The sequence below is a fragment of the Dendrobium catenatum genome, unplaced genomic scaffold, assembly GCF_001605985.2.
Source record: "Dendrobium catenatum unplaced genomic scaffold, ASM160598v2 fragScaff_scaffold_412, whole genome shotgun sequence".
NCBI classification, from domain to species: domain Eukaryota; kingdom Viridiplantae; phylum Streptophyta; class Magnoliopsida; order Asparagales; family Orchidaceae; genus Dendrobium; species Dendrobium catenatum.
In genome coordinates, this window is record NW_021318874.1 from 1,567,414 (window position 1) to 1,585,615 (window position 18,202).

At 38.7% G+C, this 18,202-nt stretch overlaps 1 pseudogene; it reads right to left on the minus strand.

Moving 5' to 3' along the window:
• Positions 1–7,924: 7,924 nt before the first annotated feature.
• On the minus strand, positions 7,925–18,135 carry LOC110114775 (annotated as a pseudogene).
• Between the last annotated feature and the right edge of the window lie 67 nt (positions 18,136–18,202).

Genomic DNA, 18,202 nt, shown 5'->3' on the forward strand with positions numbered 1-18,202 from the left:
GAATCTATGGAGGATGAACCAATGGAACCTGAAGGAGATGATCCAAAGGGAGATGATCCAAAGAAGGATGATTCACTCGAAGATGGAGACTTGAAGACAAAATGCCTATCTTTTAAGACTTGCGTCATTCATTAGGATTAGAATCCATATTATTGTCGGTGGAGCCTGGCCACCATTAATTTTCTACAGATCCTGAGTTGTACTTATGTGGCACTTGCCATGAAATTTTTGGACTTTACTCTTTTCGGTGGATTTATATTGATGTGTTTACTATGCTTGCACAGTAAAAATTGCATGCATTTTTCTAGGTTTCTTTTCTTGCATGTATATGGCTTGACTCTCGCTAGGCTCTTTAGGATAAACAAATATTTTTTACTTGTAATTAATGTTCACAAATTTTTAAATTTAAATAATTTAGAAACTTAATGACCTAGGGAATAGTCGGAATCGTCCGATTCACATGCATATTAATGCATTCTTCTCTCTCCTTGCTATAAGACACCTCTCTGCCTACGGATAGAGTCCGGATAATCTGACATATGAGGATGAAGTGCCGGACCTAGGAAGACCCAATCTTTTTCTAAATTTTTTTTATATAAGCCTATTTTTATTAAATCTTATGCATACATGATTTGGAGCCTTTTAACTAGTATGCATTATATTAGAAACAGATTAAATTAAAACTTTAATTACATTAGCTCTAGGAGCATTCACCCTACATAAGTCCATTGCCAATTAGAAAACTCTCTAGATGTCGGCTCTACTTCCAAAAAACTAAACTACCTACCTATCTTTCATAAAGACTGGACAGCATGGATTTTATGCGCTTAGGTGGTTAGCTGGCATCCCTTTTCAGGCAGGGTATAAGCCCAGGTGCAATAGTTAGGACACGGGTGTCAGTGTTGGGTAGAATACTAAACCTGTTTTAGATTTAGGGTTCGAAGCTACTACATTGGGTGTCTCGCAGTATGCTTAAACGGTGGGTAAGTCTCCTCTCTTATGGAGTTATAAATCTTACTTATCTGCTTCACGTGGATGGTGCCACTTCTATCCTTTCTCTCTACATGTTGTAAGTGTATGATATGCTTTCTCTCATTACTGTCATATTCCCTCTGGATGCCAATGTGAGCCGTGCATGTTGACTAGGCTGAGTTGAGCCATTTCTTTTCTTTTGGGTAGGATTTCCTAGTCTCCCTTTGCGTACCAATCCCCCTTTTTGGGAAGAATAATAACTTATCCTTAATAAAGAGTTTTCTCGAGCCTTAGGCTCGAGATGTAATTAACCACGGGGGCTTACGTCCATGGGAAACGAAACTCTACCATCAAATAAACCCCACTTGAACTGATGCATCGGGTGGGGGAAACCCCGTGACACTAATCAGGTTGTGCATATTATCACCCATTGAGGTGCGCTGGCGAGAGCCTCTATCCTTAATAGTTGATCGTATGTACGATCTAATCTGCCCTCCCATTGGCCCGCTTGCGAAGAGCGCGGAGGCCTGCGATCATTTCTATCCTTCGGGGTGGTGCAGTCGTATCCCTTCTATATCTCTGCAGTCACGAGCGGTGTCTTCTTGGAGGTCCACAACTCAAAAACAAACTTAGGTTGTTTAAGCATACATAATAATGATTAAAAATGCTCCTATTAGATCAGTAGGCAAACTTAAGAGTCAAGAGTTTGGGAAAGATAAATATTAGACCTAAAGTAACATATATAAATTTTGTTGAAAATGATTTATGGAGAGAAGGTTTGCACCTCAAGCAACACTCATCCGGAATTAATGAAGAATGTGGATTCATAAAATCGACTCCAAATAGTTGTTATAAGTCTGATGCTGATAAGATATTACATTTTAATATATTGCAAGAATTAGGGAATATTTTTAGACAATTATAATAAATTGTGATAAATATTGATTTTTAAATATTACGAATATAAAAAGTAGTGTTTATATTTTATGGAAATTGATATATAATTTTTATTCCTTGAAAGGAGTTGATCATGTCACTTAGCCTTAATATCCTAATAGCCTATTTATAAAAATAAAGTATTTTGTTTGACCTAGTCGATAGGACCCACCCAATCTATATGTAGTCAATCCCTATCATTATGCAAAATCATTTTTTTTCCAGCATGGAGATATAAACATATTAATAGTCATCGCTGCATGTCTTCTTCTTGTTTCCTAGTACATCCAGTTCTTATTTACAATCCTCAATTTTCTTCGCTCTTCTTTACCATGGGTCTTTTTTACATCTAAGCACTCATAGCCTCTTATTTGTATACAGTTGCAAGCCATTGGGAAGATAACCTCTCATATTTTGTGTTTCCTTCTTTTCCATCTTAGCTCCATCTCCTCCTTATCTATTGAAGCCACATCTCTACTCTTTTTCTTCGCACCTTCCCCATTTCGAGTGGTTGTTGGGTGCAATTATCTCCATTTGAACTTTAAACAATGGATACTTCTGAAGGGCTATACACTCCCTGCATGAGTATTTTGAATTCTCAAACAATAGGCAGAGTGTGGATACAATAAATGGTTATGCCATCAGGAAGATGCTTCGATTGGGAGACATAGTTGAGTACCACAACTTAGCCTTTCATATCTCGACTGCCACCGATTTTTCTTTTTTTCATTGAAATAGTATTTTTTTTCTTATTTTTTTGTTGGAATAGTATTTCCAAGAAACTAGCCAAATGCTTGGAGGTGTTTTTTCATGTGTCCTACTGGTGTTTAGATGGAGGTGAGGTGTTGGAGAGAGAGGGAATCTTCTTGCACTTTTCCTAATAAATGTGGACCTAGTTGTACGATTCTTTTTTATATTTCAGAAAGTGCACGAGTCATCAGTAGTTGGATTTGATTGTCTTGTTTCTTCATTTATTGCTCAATAATTCAGGATTTGTTATTTGAGAATAGTGTTGTTTTGGTTTGCTTGTGGTTTATTTTTTTTTTTTTTTGCGGATGCAATAAATTATGTAATAGGAATTTATTTCTTACTTATGTTATTGATTTTAACTCTTGATGTATATTAGAGTTTTAAATTTCACAATTATATTAGAGTTTACAGTATGTTATTCTGCCCTTGGCATTGTCATCTCTTGGTTTTGAATATTCTTTGTGCTCTAGTTGTATTCTTAATATATATGCTTCATAAAATTTACTACTATATAACTCTAAATATCTAATATATAACTGTGATTTTTCTCTATTTATATTTTATATTATTTTGTAGTTTTTCTTCTTGCGTCTGGTTTTCATGGTGGGTAGCCGATTTTTGGATCCCATTTTTTTAATGGGAAGGTCCAACCTCGTTCCAATAGAGATGCACTTTCAGGTGGTTCTTAGTTTTCGAATTTTCCCGATCTTAAAATATCCTCTCACCGTGGGTTGCCATCGCTGTGGATTTCGAAAGACGAGGTTCTTTCTCTCGCTGACCCCTTTGTGTTCGCATTAGTTGGCAAGTTCCCGGGTCAGAGACCTTTGGTTGACATTATCAGGTATTTCTTTTTTAGCCTCAAGCTTCTTGGTGGTTTCTTTGTAACTGTGCTTAATTCTAAGCATGTATTGATTAAACTTGTGAATAATCTTGATTATTATATGTTTTTTGCTCACCGATCTTATTTTGTGAGAAATTGCTTTACGAATGTGTTCTAATGGACACCTTCATTTGATATTGAAGTAGAATCCTCAATTACTCCAATTTGGGTGTTGTTTCCCAATCTTAGACCGCACCTTTTTCCTCCTCGGATCCTTCATAGCCTTAGTTTTATGTTTAGCTGACCTCTTAAAACTGATAATGCTACTTCTTATGGTTCTTGTCCATTCGTTGCTCGAGTTCTTGTGGAGTTAGACATTACCAAATTAATTTTGGATAAGGTGTGGATTGGTCTCGATAACTTGGGTTACATTCAATCAGTAGTCTTTGAGGACTTTCCTTCTTACTTTCTCATTGTAAATCTTTGGGTCACAAAAAATTGGAGTGCAATCTTTTACATAGTCAACCTACTCATGTTAATATTGGTGGAGAGAAAGTGACTAATGTTTTGTTGGATAATGCGCTTGATAATATTTCTTCAGGTCATAATAAGGTTGACCAGGTTGTTGTGAATCGTTTATTTATTAAGCCTTTGAATGATGAAGATGATGGAACGAATGTTGTGGGCCTCCCGATTTCATGTGGCCCTCCTGCTTGCGTTGATTTGGAAGCTCGTGTGGGTTCTTCTAAGGTGGTGGAGGCTTTTGTTCCATCGCCTCGTGGTCTGGATGGTTCTGCTAATCTTGGTATAAGTAATGTTGGTTGTCTGTTGTTTTGGAAGAGAGTGGTGCTGGTGAATTGGAGATTTTGGAGCATCTTGCTTTTACTTCTGAGAATCAGTGTGTTATTCATGATAAAAATGTGAATGGGGTTAATTTGGAATTGTGTAATGTGAATACACAAGGTTTGAATGAGTCTCCTATAATTGGTGAATCTTCATTACCTACATTACCTTCTATTTCTATCATCGACATTTTTGTGACTATTATTACTAATGAAGAGTTAAAAGATCATTTGAATATAAATGATGCTTGTGTGTCTCAAACATATTGGATTTATTTATTCTTTCTCCTCACATGGTGGGGGTGTTGGGGATGAGTTGGATGGGCAGGAGGAGGATCTTAATGATATATTTAATTTGAATGTGAATCGCTTAGTGGAAAAGGCTTTCTCTCAGGAGGGGTGGAAAACATCATCGACGCAAACACAAAATAAAGTAAATTTATTGCTTTGGAAGTTATGACATTGATGTGTTATATTTGTATAGAGGGTTACACGAGTGGCCTTTATGGTTTTATTGGCTATTGGTTTTTGGTTCCTACATGCTATGATGTCCATTGGCCGGTAGACTACTTGGATTTGGACAATGATGAGGCAGTTTCTTGCCCGCCCCCTGATGGCCTTCGCTCATTCGACAACCTTGATGGTTGTTTCTCTGCATTGTTCTGATCTTTTGCTCGGGTTTTGATGGTTTTTGTGTATTTTGGACTTCTGGCGGTTGTCTGCTTTTCGTGGTCCAAGCCAGGCAGCGGGGTAGCATTTCTGAGTCCGGCTTCCTTCAGGGATTTTCTTTTTTCCTTCTATTTTCAGACTGCTTTGCATTCTGTCAATTATTGTATTGTTTTGGCTAGTTCTGGCCTCTTTATGGTGTTGTTTTGTATGTCTCTTTTCTTATTTGAATAAATTTCATTACAAGCAAAAAAAAGAAAAAAAATCAATAGTTTCATGTTTTCCACATCAAAAAGAAATGAACATATGTGAGTGCATAATAAACATGTATTGCTTATTGTGCTAAAATGAAATGATCAAACTTTGAAGTGGGAAAATTATCTCTAACTACAAATATGAATATTGCATGTGTTCTAACGGTTCAAATTTCCTTAAAAAAAAAAAAGAGCAAAGAGAACGAGTTTTACCTATTAAACATCAAAGAAATATGGAGAAATGAGCAATAAACCACTTGGAATGGTGATGAGCAGCGAAACAGGTGATAGCTTCGGTTTTGGGAGGAAGAACGCGGAAATGAGGAAGAAGATGGGTCGGGACAAAATAGTGCACAGGCGAAAAAAATCCATTGGAAATTAAGTAAATTTTATGAAGACACTTTCAAATGGAAAAAAATGCCAAGTGCATTAATCATTGGCAGAAATTCTAATGGAATTTTTTTCCCGAAAACTTCGTCGAAATTTCATCCGGTAAATCCCTTTTTTTCCTGTAGTCGATGTTTTAGAAATGGATTTATATATTTATATATAAAAAATTTATTTTCGGCAGGAACCGTGGCACTCACTTTTTCAGCGTTGTTGCGCTCGACCAAATATTTCAGATTCTCCCAGACTTCTCCAAAATAGAAAGCTTGGTGTCGCATCGACGATATCTCCAGCATCACAATGCTTCATTTATTTCACTTCCCAAATAGAGAACACAATGCTGCAGTGCCGCCACTTCCAGCACTATAACGCTCTAGAAGGCATTTTGGCTATTTAAAATATTCTCTATTCCATTCCAATTCTATTCCTATTTGTAGTTAATAAGAGAATACATGGCTCATACTTGATGACTAAATCAAGATTAAGTAAGAATTTATACAAAGTCAAGTTAATTACCCAAGTTCAGAAACAACAGATGTAACATATATAACTTTAAAACTATTCATCCCTCCAACTGCCAGGCAATGTTTATAATCAAAATTGTTATTAAAATACAAAATAAGTTTTATGATTTTTGTTATAGCTTAAAACATGCTGAAAAACAATGGAAAATACTTTCTTTGTTTTTAATTATTATGGTTTAGAACAATCATGCACCCACCAAGTTCTTATGAATGCAAATAAAGGGAAAAAAAAAAACAAGAAGATTGGTTTTAAATTATTTGATATGCTGAGAGCTTCAACAATCCGTGGCCTTTTGTTCCCATCTTTCTGCTACTCCGTGCTTTGGAGTTGGGCTGTGATAACATGGTTTCTTACAACCAAAATAAATAGCATGGTCAGAATTATCTTTTATAGTACATTTAAATTTGTCCCTGTTTCTTCTTCCACCATTATGGAACTGAACTTTCTTGTCATAAAAGCAATCTCATCTCCATCACGAGCCTCGTCTCTACTTTTTTTTAGAATAGCATGCTCTTAAAGCTATTTACTTAGCGATAAACAAATGAAATTATTTGAAAGATCATTTTAACTCAACGATCAAAATCATATAAGATTAATTGTACATGGAAATCCAATCACATAAATATCTAATAAAATTTCAAATAAGGTAAAAGCAACATGTACTAAATGAAAAAATATAAAACAATTTAATAAGGTAAAAACAACATGTACTAAATGAAAATATATAATACAAATTATTTTAATCAAATAATTTGGTATCAATCATATTATATTGTATGATCTCAAAGAATTTTGTTGTACAGCTTTTGTAGAATGTTTTGAGTTTTAAACTTAAATTATTATATTATGGCTAGTGATTGCAAGTCCCCGTAACACAATCAATAAGTTAATTGAAATCGTTTTAAACAAATTAAAATTAAGCCTCATTTGAGACAACTTCCGTACAACCTCCTAAAATAATTTTTTAGTATAAAATTTTCTAATTCAAAAAATCTTTGCACAAAAAAATTATTTTAGAAAGCAACCAAAAAAAAGGCCGCAAACAAAATCTTAATATTCATTGAAGCGATGAATTCAGCATGATGAACTTGTTTGCACTAATATTAGCTCGACCTTCGGCTTGAAATTTTAGTAAATCTTTATTTTTGAGTTATGTTGCTTATTTTGCCATGAGTCTACTAATGAACTAACACTCTCATGTTACGATCAAACAAAACATTAGCCCTAACAAAATTATGATTAGATCATCAAATTTGTACTAATCGCGCAAGCTTAAAGAGAGTTAACAGCAGCAACTCTTCAATCCAAATGTTGTTGCTTATCCTATTCAAATGAAGAGGTTCACAGAATGCTATTCAAAACACAAATCATCGTTCAATAGATGATTGCAAACAGAGGAAGCAACTCGTTGGAGGATTAGAGGATCAAAATCCAGTTAAAAAAATCATCAACAAAAGAAATATATATTGAAAACTAAAACAGGACAACTAAAATACACTTTAAAGGCTTGGAGACAGAGAATGGGGGTTAATAAAACTGGGTTTTAACTAAAATCCCTTAAAAATTACTACAATCCATATTTTGGACGGTGATTGGCAGGTTTAATCATACATTCATTGGCGAATTAAGAAAAATTGGAGAAATTAACTCACACATCTGATCCTATAAAGCTGCTACAATGATATCACAGCTCCACACAGCCTTTCGGTCTGATTCGCTGCAAAATATACTTTCCAAACCGATTCTTTCTTATGGTAAAGCCCGTTACTCTCTTGCTAGCAGCCCTATAACCCAAATGTACTTTTAATCTTCAGATGCCCAGGAAATGGATCCCTCATAAGAATCAATAGCTGCACAACCATGCCAATGGAAAACCAGAAGCATGCCCTTTCTACAAGTACAGAGAGTTAGCGAACATTATTCCACGCCGATGGCTTTCAGTGCCTGATTCAAACTTCTTCTCCAGATTGATCTCTCCTACAGCATGGGCAGCAGCTTTCAACTGCAGAATACAAAGACCGGCCACTAAGAAGCAATTCACAGCATACAATACATAACTGAATATTACTTGCTTTTAGCAATGGGGAAGTACGCAGAGCTCATCACAATTCCCATGAAAAATGTGAATAATAGATTCAGAGGAAGGGCAAATTATTCTGTGCAGAGACCGCACACAAGCTTATGTTCGGATTTACTGCGCTTTTACTGTGCTTTTGTTGTAATTTTGTAAAAGGCAGCTAATAGACAAATTTTAATTGTGTATTAGTTGCCCCTTTGCTGCCCTTTAGCAAAAATACAACAAAAGCGCAGTAAAAATGCAACAAATATCTTACTAATTGAGTATTTGCTGCCCTTTTGCTGCGCTTTTGCAAATACTCAGCAAAAGCGTAGTAAAAGGATAACTAATACGCAATTAAAATTGTTTATTAGCTTCTTTTTGCAAAAATACAATAAAAGTGCAGCAAATTCGAACCTAAGCTTGCGTGCGGTCTCCGCACAGAATAATTTGCCCGGAGGAAGACACTAAACTTTCAAAATATCTATGTATGTTTTCAAATTTAGTTCTAATATTTTCTTTCATAATTTTATGATAATTTTATTACACAATTTTTTTCTTCTTTTTAATTGCTTAATTTTTTTTAAACAACTTTTTTAGTATATTTATATTATTTTTAATATTTAATTATTTTTGTATTGAATTTGCCCCCCTGAAAATTGAAGCTGGTTCCGCCCCTGACTATTTGGCTGATAAATCATAAACATATTTGGAACCAGAAGAAGAGAAATAGTTTCATTCAGCTACAAGAAAGCAGCCATGAATGCTAGCTTTTATATAATTAATATAATAGTAGGAAGCAAGTCTACAGGGAATGCAAACCTTCGACCAACAGTAGATAACATCCATTAAATATGGTCTTACAGTCGATTCAACATACTCCTCCACATTTATGTCCAACTTGCACTCATGTTGTATCTGCATGTGTTGCACCACGCAGTTTAGTGCAATCAACATAATAGTTTCTCTTTAGAAATGAATAGAATAAAATAGAAACAAAACAAACCTCGGCTATTTTTCTGGCACTATCCTGAAGCTGTTGTAAAGGTTTTGCTAGCTCAATTCTCGAAAATACTTGATCACTTGATTTATCTCCAGGAATAAAGCAGCTTGCAAGGGCAACAGCTTGATGCGGATCGAGACATTAAATGTACCTGTTACAAAAGTACAATAATTAACCAAACTAGTCCTGTAAACAACTACCGCAAAAAAGGTAAAAGTAAAAATTGATGTAGTATCTTAAGCTACACCGGCAGCACACTATACCGGTTCCCTAACTGCCAGATACGCCTCCCACTACCTCACTCCCTTACATGCTATTTTAGTACCTACTGCAATAGTTTGCTTTATTTCTGCATTTTCTTTTATAGCAATTTCAAATTAGTAGAAGAAATACATATAGGAAAAGAGGAACCAAAACTTGTAGACAATTTTTCATACTACACTTATCAATACTACAGTTCCTGGAGCATACACCTCCTTTACCGCTATTGTGCTTGTGCTTGCGATTTTCACCTCCCGCTCGACGTTTGATCCTTTGGTGCTATCAGATTGGTATCAGAGCCAACGTGAGCGGCGGAGAGATGGCAGATCGAGGTAAGGCACCGGTATCTGAAGAATCGAGGACCCTCGATTCTCTATGGGCAAACCAGGAGAGCGTCAATCGTCGAATCGACGATCTCGCCGCCGAAGTGCAGCGACTGACGATAGAAATGCGCCGCGAGTTCAATCTCATTAGGGCGAAACAACCTCCACAGCGACACCACCGTGACGAGCTGCCGACAGTTCCACTTGGACCAGTTCGGAGACAGGGAATAGCGGCGGAACGTCAATGGCGTCACCAGCCACAGTTGTTGCAGGAAATTTCGGATTCAGATGAAGAAATTCAATCTTACAGAGAAGCTACAGCCATTGATTCAGGTGAAGAAGAGATTGTCAATCCTTATTATCCAGACATTTTGAGGCGGAATCGACCGATGCCTACATACCGCCAAAACGAATTCAAGGTGAAATTAGATATCCCGTTTTTTGACGGTCATTTACATATTGAAGATTATCTTGATTGGGAAAAGGCGGTCGAGAATTTTTTTGACTACATGGAGATTGAACCTAGCAAGCAAGTGAAATATGTTGCTTGTAGATTGAAAGGAGGAGCTAGCGCCTGGTGGGCACAAACGTTGCAGCTGCGTCAACGTGAGGGAAAAGGGCCGGTCCGCAACTGGACTCGTATGAAACAATAATTACGAACCCAATTCTTACCTACGGATTTTGAACAAATCCTGTATATGCGCTACCAACATTGTGTCCAAGGGCCGAGATCAGTAAGTGAGTATATCGAAGAGTTCAATAGGTTAAGTGCTAGAAACAACCTGAACGAATCAGCAAACCAATTGGTAGCACGTTACATCGGTGGTCTTAAAGACAGCATCCAGGATAAATTAGAGCTGAATTCGGTATGGTCCCTTGCTCAGGCCGTGAATTTCGCTATGAAAGCTGAATTACAGCAAAACCGACAGCCAAGGCATAGTTACAACCGAAAACTGTGGCAAGAGCCAGGATTCGGTCATAGTAAGAGCTTGCCTCCTACGGGAAAATCTGTACAATCTCCTACTACAACTAACAGCCTCCCATGCCCACCGAATGTTACTGGAGATCCCAAGATGCAACAGAAACCGAAAATCCCAGGTAAAGACAATCCCTACGCTAAACCATCAACTATCAAATGTTTTCGCTGTTTTCAGAAGGGTCACAAGTCAAATGAATGCCCCCAACGGCAACAAGCGCATTTCGCGGAGACAGAGGATGGTGGAAGATCAGCGGGGATTGATTCTGATGGAGACGAGGAAACAGAAGACGTCTATGGCGATGATGGTAAGCCTGTGATTACCGTGCTAGAGAGGTTATTATTGGCCCCCAGTAGTCAATTGAAATCTCAAAGACATGCTCTCTTCCGAACCCGGTGTACCATTGCGGGCAAAGTCTGTGACCTACTTGTGGACAGTGGCTGTACTGAGAATGTCGTATCCCGATCGGTAGTTCAAAGCTTACAGTTGAAAACATCAAAGAGGATGAATGCATACAAAATAAGTTGGGTCAAAAAGGGCGTCGAAATCGCGGTCACAGATTCCTGCCGTCTGACCTTCTCCATAGGGAAACACTACATTTGTGAAGTGGTATGCGACGTCGTCGATATGGACGTTTGCCACCTAATACTAGGACGCCCATGGCAATTCGATGCAGGGGCCATGTATGATTGTCGGGCGAATGTGTACACGCTCGAGTGGAAGGGGAGAAAACTAAGGTTGCTACCTAGTTCTAATGATCATAAGGCAGGACCGGGACCATCAGAACAGACGGCTTTGCATTGTATATCTGGGTCGGCCTTAGTGAAATGTTGGAAGGAAGCTGCTCCAATGTATGCATTGTTGATCACAGAAACAACTGTTGCTCCTGCTACCTGTCAGTGGCCAGAAGAAATTGAGAAACTTCTACAACAGTATTCTAAAATCCTGCCAAATGAATTGTCCACTGAACTGCCACCCTTGAATAATATTCAGCACCGGATTGACTTTATACCAGGCTCAAGTTTACCAAATTTACCGCATTACCGTCTCAACCCTACCGAACAACAGATCTTGCAGGAGTTGGTGGATCAATTGCTGGCGAAACAGATGATTCAAGCTAGCGTAAGTCCTTGTGATGTTCCCGCACTATTAGTACCTAAAAAGGACGGTAGTTGGCGTATATGCATAGATAGCAGGGCTATCAACAAAATAACGATTAAATATCGTTTCCTGGTTCCCCGTGTGGATGAGTTACTTGATCAGTTGTCCAGAGCTTCCGTCTTCTCGAAGCTAGACTTACGCAGTGGGTACCATCAAATTCGAATTCTTCCCGGGGACGAGTGGAAGACGGCTTTTAAAGCTCCACATGGGTTGTTTGAATGGAAAGTCATGCCGTTTGGCCTGTGTAATGCACCCTCTACTTTCATGCGAATGATGAACGAGGTGCTGAAGCCTTTTTTGGGGAAGTTTTGCATCGTCTATTTCGACGATATATTGGTGTATAGCACCACTTGGCAGCTGCATTTGGAGCACCTGACAACCCTGTTCGAGACCTTACAAGAGCAGAAGCTTGTCATTAATCCCGCCAAGTGGAATTGGGGGTCGCTACCGTTCAGTTCCTCGGGTTTGTTATTTCTGCAGGAGGAGTGCAAATGGATGCTAAGAAGGTTGCGTCCATCACTGAGTGGCCTACCCCGAAATCCTTTTTTGAGGTTCGTAGCTTCTACGGGTTGGCAAACTTCTACCGCAAATTTATCCGAAATTTTAGTATCATCACGGCTCCGATTACTGAATGTCTAAAGTCCAAGGCCTTCAAATAGGAATGTGAGCAACAGACAAGCTTTCAAGCTATCAAGAACGTCCTGAGTTCGGCCCCTGTCCTTGCATTACCAGATTTCGCCAAACTTTTCACTGTTGACACGGACGCTTCGGCGATAGGTATCGGTGCAGTGTTGTCACAAGAAGGAAAGCCAGTAGCCTATTTCAGCGAAAAATTGTGTTCATCGAGGCAGAAATGGGCTGCCTACGAGCAAGAGTTGTACGCGGTGGTGCGAGCACTGAAATAATGGGAACATTATCTACTTCATCAGGAGTTCATCCTCTGTAGTGATAACAAAGCTCTCCAATATATCAATAGCCAGAAAACAATTAACCGGATGCACGCAAGATGGCTCATGTTCTTACAGAGATTCTCATTTACCATTAAGCACAAACCAAGTACAGACAATAAAGTGGCCGACGCCTTAAGTAGAAAGAGGAGCTTGTTGATTACCCTGCAGACAGAAATAACAAGATTACAATGCCTCAAAGACCTCTATAGTGCAGATCCCGAATTCAGCGCCATCTGGAAGCAATGCCAAGAGCAGACCGTCACAGGTGAATACTCCATTCGACATGGATACTGTTTAAACAAAATCTCTTATGCATTCCGGTATCCTCCTGGCGTCAGTTTCTAATCCGTGAAGCTCACGGTGGAGCACTAGCTGCTCATGTGGGGCGGGACAACACGTTGAAACAGTTACAGTCAAGATTCTTCTGGCCACGACTCCGCCGCGATGTGCTCCGTTTAGTTGACAGCTGCTCCGTGTGCCAAAGTTATAAGGGCGGCGCCCAGAATACAGGCCTTTATATGCCGTTACCCGTGCCGGACACTATTTGGGAAGACCTCAGTCTAGACTTTGTTCTGGGATTGCCAAGAACTAAACGAGGTAACGATTCTATCATGGTTGTAGTCGATAGATTTTCGAAAATGGCTCATTTTCTCTCTTGCCGAAAGACCTCCAATGCACTCGTGGTTGCTAGCATTTTTTTTAGGAGATTGTCCGACTCCATGGAGTACCTCGTAGTTTGACATCGGATCGTGATGTTAAATTCATCAGCCACTTTTGGCGAGAGTTATGGAAAAGGCTTGGCACGGATATTCGCCTTAGTACAGCTTACCATCCCCAATCTGACGGACAGACCGAAGTCGTCAACCGAACACTGGGTAGTATGTTGCGGTGCTTAGTCCAGGAATATCCACGGAAATGGGAAGAAGTATTGAGTAAGGCAGAATTTGCTTACAATTCGATGACCAACAGGACCACGGGCAAGACTCCATTCAGCATCGTCTATACTAAACCGCCCAACACTGCTCTTGATCTGGCTATATTGCCCAAATGCAAATCAAATGCTGTCTCTGCCTTTACCGATCAGTATGCTGAAATGTTATCGGAAGTCCGGCGCCAGATCATCCAATCTAATGCACAGTACAAAGCCGCCGTCGACAAGCACCAACGCCAACAATTATTTAATGTTGGCGATCTTGGTATGGTTCGTATGCGACGAGAACGATTTCCACCAGGCTCCTACTCTAAGTTATCTCGCCGTAAAATTGGCCCCATTTCTATTACAGCAAAAATTAATGACAACGCATATTCGGTTGCCCTTCCCGAAGGTTGCAACACATCACCGACCTTCAATGTCACTGATATTTGGGCCTATCATTCTCCGGACGACGGCGATATCGCTATTAGCTCGTCGGAGTCGAGCTCTTCTGAATCGGGGGAGGACTGATGTAGTATCTTAAGCTACACCGGCAGCACACTATACCGGTTCCCTAACTGCCAGATACGCCTCCCACTACCTCACTCCCTTACATGCTATTTTAGTACCTACTGCAATAGTTTGCTTTATTTAATTTCAACTTAGTAGAAGAAATACATATAGGAAAAGAGGAACCAAAACTTGTAGACAATTTTTCATACTACACTTATCAATACTACAGTTCCTGGAGCATACAGCTCCTTTACCGCTATTGTGCTTGTGCTTGTGCTTGCGATTTTCACCTCCCGCTCGACGTTTGATCCTTCGGTGCTATCAAAAATATTCACTTGGGTGTAGAGAAACACCATTAAGCATAAGCTCTGTGACAAGAAGTTCATCGCCAGTGTCAATCAGACAAGCAGCACGCCCCTTCAACTGAACTACACTGTCTGCGTCTATGTGACCAAGCCTCTTTAGAACCCGTGAACGGTTTTTCAGTTCATCACGGAACTTTTGTAGCTGCAAAGAAGGAACAGGAAACAAATTCAATGAATGAAAACGATAGCATTTATGATAAGGAAATGCACAAACCCAAAGATGAATCAAATGGTTAACATAGAGCACTAAATATTGATTGAACGGGTGAAGGAAAATATCCTGCATGTGAGCTCAACCGAGCATAAATAAAGCGAGGCAGGTGGAAAAAATGTTCAGTAGATCACCTGAGAATCCCTCATCTTTGACTTAAGCAGTTGATTTCATGATTTAGCTGAGCTTTTCTTTGGAACCATTTGTATTGCTTCTCAGTTTGGGTAGACTAGAAGAGAACACAAAGCAACTGGTGTAATATAATAGTTCTGCCCATTATAAAACTTATCGGCTACAAACTACAGTACCAAACCAAGTAAATGCAGACCACATGCAGTGGATGAGCGGCTAATTTCTGCTCCAGTTCTTTAAATTTATGAACTAATTCAGTAAGTTCCGGATCATTGATGCCCATGTCCTGATGAAGAATAAAGTTAGATTTAAGAGATTTATCACTTCAGATTAACAGCATATCACTTAACAAATCTACGAATAAGCATCTTTAACTTACAGAACTAAGAAACAAAAAAATTCTTCAACAAGGTTCATGAAATTTGAAATATATGATAGATGCTATCTAACATTTCTGTCAGACCTTTCCAAAGTTGATCTATAAGAAGGGACCGATAAGAAAGGATCAAGCTATGTGACTTACCTTGACAGGATTTAACCTGGGGAGTCCATGAGGAAATTTCTTATGTAGTTCCTGCACAGCTAGGAGTACTGTCTGTCTTGCCTCTGCAGGACGAAGATCAGGAGGGAATGAATTCTTATATTGCTCATGCCGGATATTAGATGCAACGGTACAGGAACCTACAGTATAGCATTCAAACTAACAATTACACTTAAAACAGTAAAACTAAACGGATTCCAACTTAATCCATCCAAATCACGCAAAACTTTCGAGAAGTACTCTAGATTATTGCTAATAAAGTGGGTTGCTTGGATAAGCTTGAACTCACCACATGCATTTCACTCCTTTCTCCAGGACAAGGTGGGAATGGCTTTTGGCGAGAGCCGTTGTCGCTTGAACCAAGAGAACAATTAAGCAAAGTATCAACGAGGTAACTAGTTGTTGACCTCCATGTAATAACAGAAAAAATCAACGTACCTGTCTCTGCCGCAAATCCCCGAAATCCCACTCAATACCTCGGCACCGTCGAAATACCTGAACGAATCTCACAAATACCGCAAGGAATCCCGCTGAGAACCTGAAAAAGGAAGCAAAAGAAACCTGAAAAACTTCCAGGACATTTTTTCAACGCCTTAAGTAGAGGATGCCTGATCAAAAGGGTGGTAAATATTTTGAAACTCAACTCAGATTGAGGCATAAAAACTGCATTATTTTCATCCTTATTGATTAAAGAATCAAATTTGATCACTGCAAGCTCCGAAATTTAGATGCTTTAATTGATGTAATTAGGGAATCGTTCTTTAAAAAACAGCAGCTCACCACAGAAATTTGGACTAATTCTAGGAAAAAAATCAATTGAACTTGAAAGTATAAAGAGGTTACCAGATACATACCAGCCTACCCGGAACTAAATAATACAAAATCCTTTCAGGTCTGGTGATTTCAGACATGATCTTCCTTTCAAGTTGAGCAATTTCAAGTCCCAAATTATGATAATCAGTAAGTTCAGTCTATGCTAAAAAAATCAAGTCAATATAGAGCATAGACATTGAATTTAAAGATATTCAATACAAACTGAGACATTACCTCGCCTGAGGATTCAAGCATAGCTGCTTCTGTTTCCAACTTTGAAATCTTTTTGTTCATGTCTGGCAAAGACTAGGTAAGAAAAAAACAAAAAAGACTTTAAATATCTCCAGAACTTAAAGCTACTGAGTTCCCATGAAATATTAGAAGAAAACAAAAAAAACTCTAGAGCAGACCTTCTCATACTGGAACTGGTGGAATGAATTCTTTATAACATGCTCGGCTGTAAATTGACCCTCAGCACGTTTCACTAAATTTAGAATAGTGTAATAACTCAACCTGAAAGTACTGACCAAAGGGGCAGGTTTACCCAAAACCATGTCCTTGAGAACATCCATTTCCATCTGAAAAAAAAAACCATTAAGCATCTTCTGAAACTCATAAGATGCTACCTTAGGATGCTTTGTTGGAAAATAAAGCAACAAATGGACTGATTTTCAGAATATTGTTTCCTTCTCACATAACGGAGGTTTTTTTTTCAAACTGTTCAGATTTTAATACTAATTTATTTTCTCCTGCTATGTTTGCCAGATTTGTGTCGCAGAATGATGAGTTATCTCAAGTGCAGCACTAGAGTAAAATGGTTCGCCTTCTTAAGTCCCAACAATTATATCCTTGCTACACTAGGAAATAAGGATTTATAAACTACACCAGCAAAGCAAAAAAACTGCAAAAATAAAATAAAAAAAATCAACATAAAGCGTTATTAAGCAACAACAACATCAAGCCTTTATCCCATCATGTGGGGTCGGCTACATGAATCCTTTTTCTCCATTGTGTCCTATTAAAAGTCAAATTCTCGTTTAAATCTAATAAAGAAAGGTCATTCCTAATATTTTCTAACCATGTCTTTTTAGGTCTACCCCTACCTTTCTTAACATAAGTCAAGTCAAATCTAATACCTCTACTCTCCTAACCGGGTCATCGGAAGGCCGCCGTTTTATGTGACCAAACCATCTAAGGCGACTCTCACTAATCTTGGCACTTCATAAAGTTATGCCATTCTTGGTAGCTTGATGGTCATCTTTGTTTCTTGCTTCTATGCTTTTAGAAACATAAAACAATCAAATCCACCTATATAAGGATGGCCCGGTAAAAAAAAGAAAAAAAAAAGAGAGAAAAAACTCAAAATAATCACCTGACTATAATAGTCATGTAGCCAAATGTTGACCTCTATACAATACTCAAAGGAAACAAAAAAAAAAAAAAAAAAAAAAAAGAAAACCTTGAATACCTCGTATATGTCAAAGAAATCTAGAAAATCAGCGGCAATCCTTCTGAATTCGGTGCTGTCTACATTGTTTCTTATGAATTTTGCGCAAATCTCGCGATTCTTGTACGTAGCCTCGACCTTCGGGCTCCACTTGCGTCAATAAAATGAAGAGGAAGAGGCTTCTCTTCGGCCCTCTTCCATGCATAAGAAACCTTCAAACTCCCGTAGCTAGTGACCCTCTTTCGCGATCCCCAAGCCGCAACCAGACCCGACCTCTGCTCTTCCTCCTCGACGCCTCCTGAAGCCAAACCTTCCATAGCTGAAGTCCCCAACCTCTCTTCCTCTCACAAGCTATAACTCTATCTCACAAACCTTACCCTAATC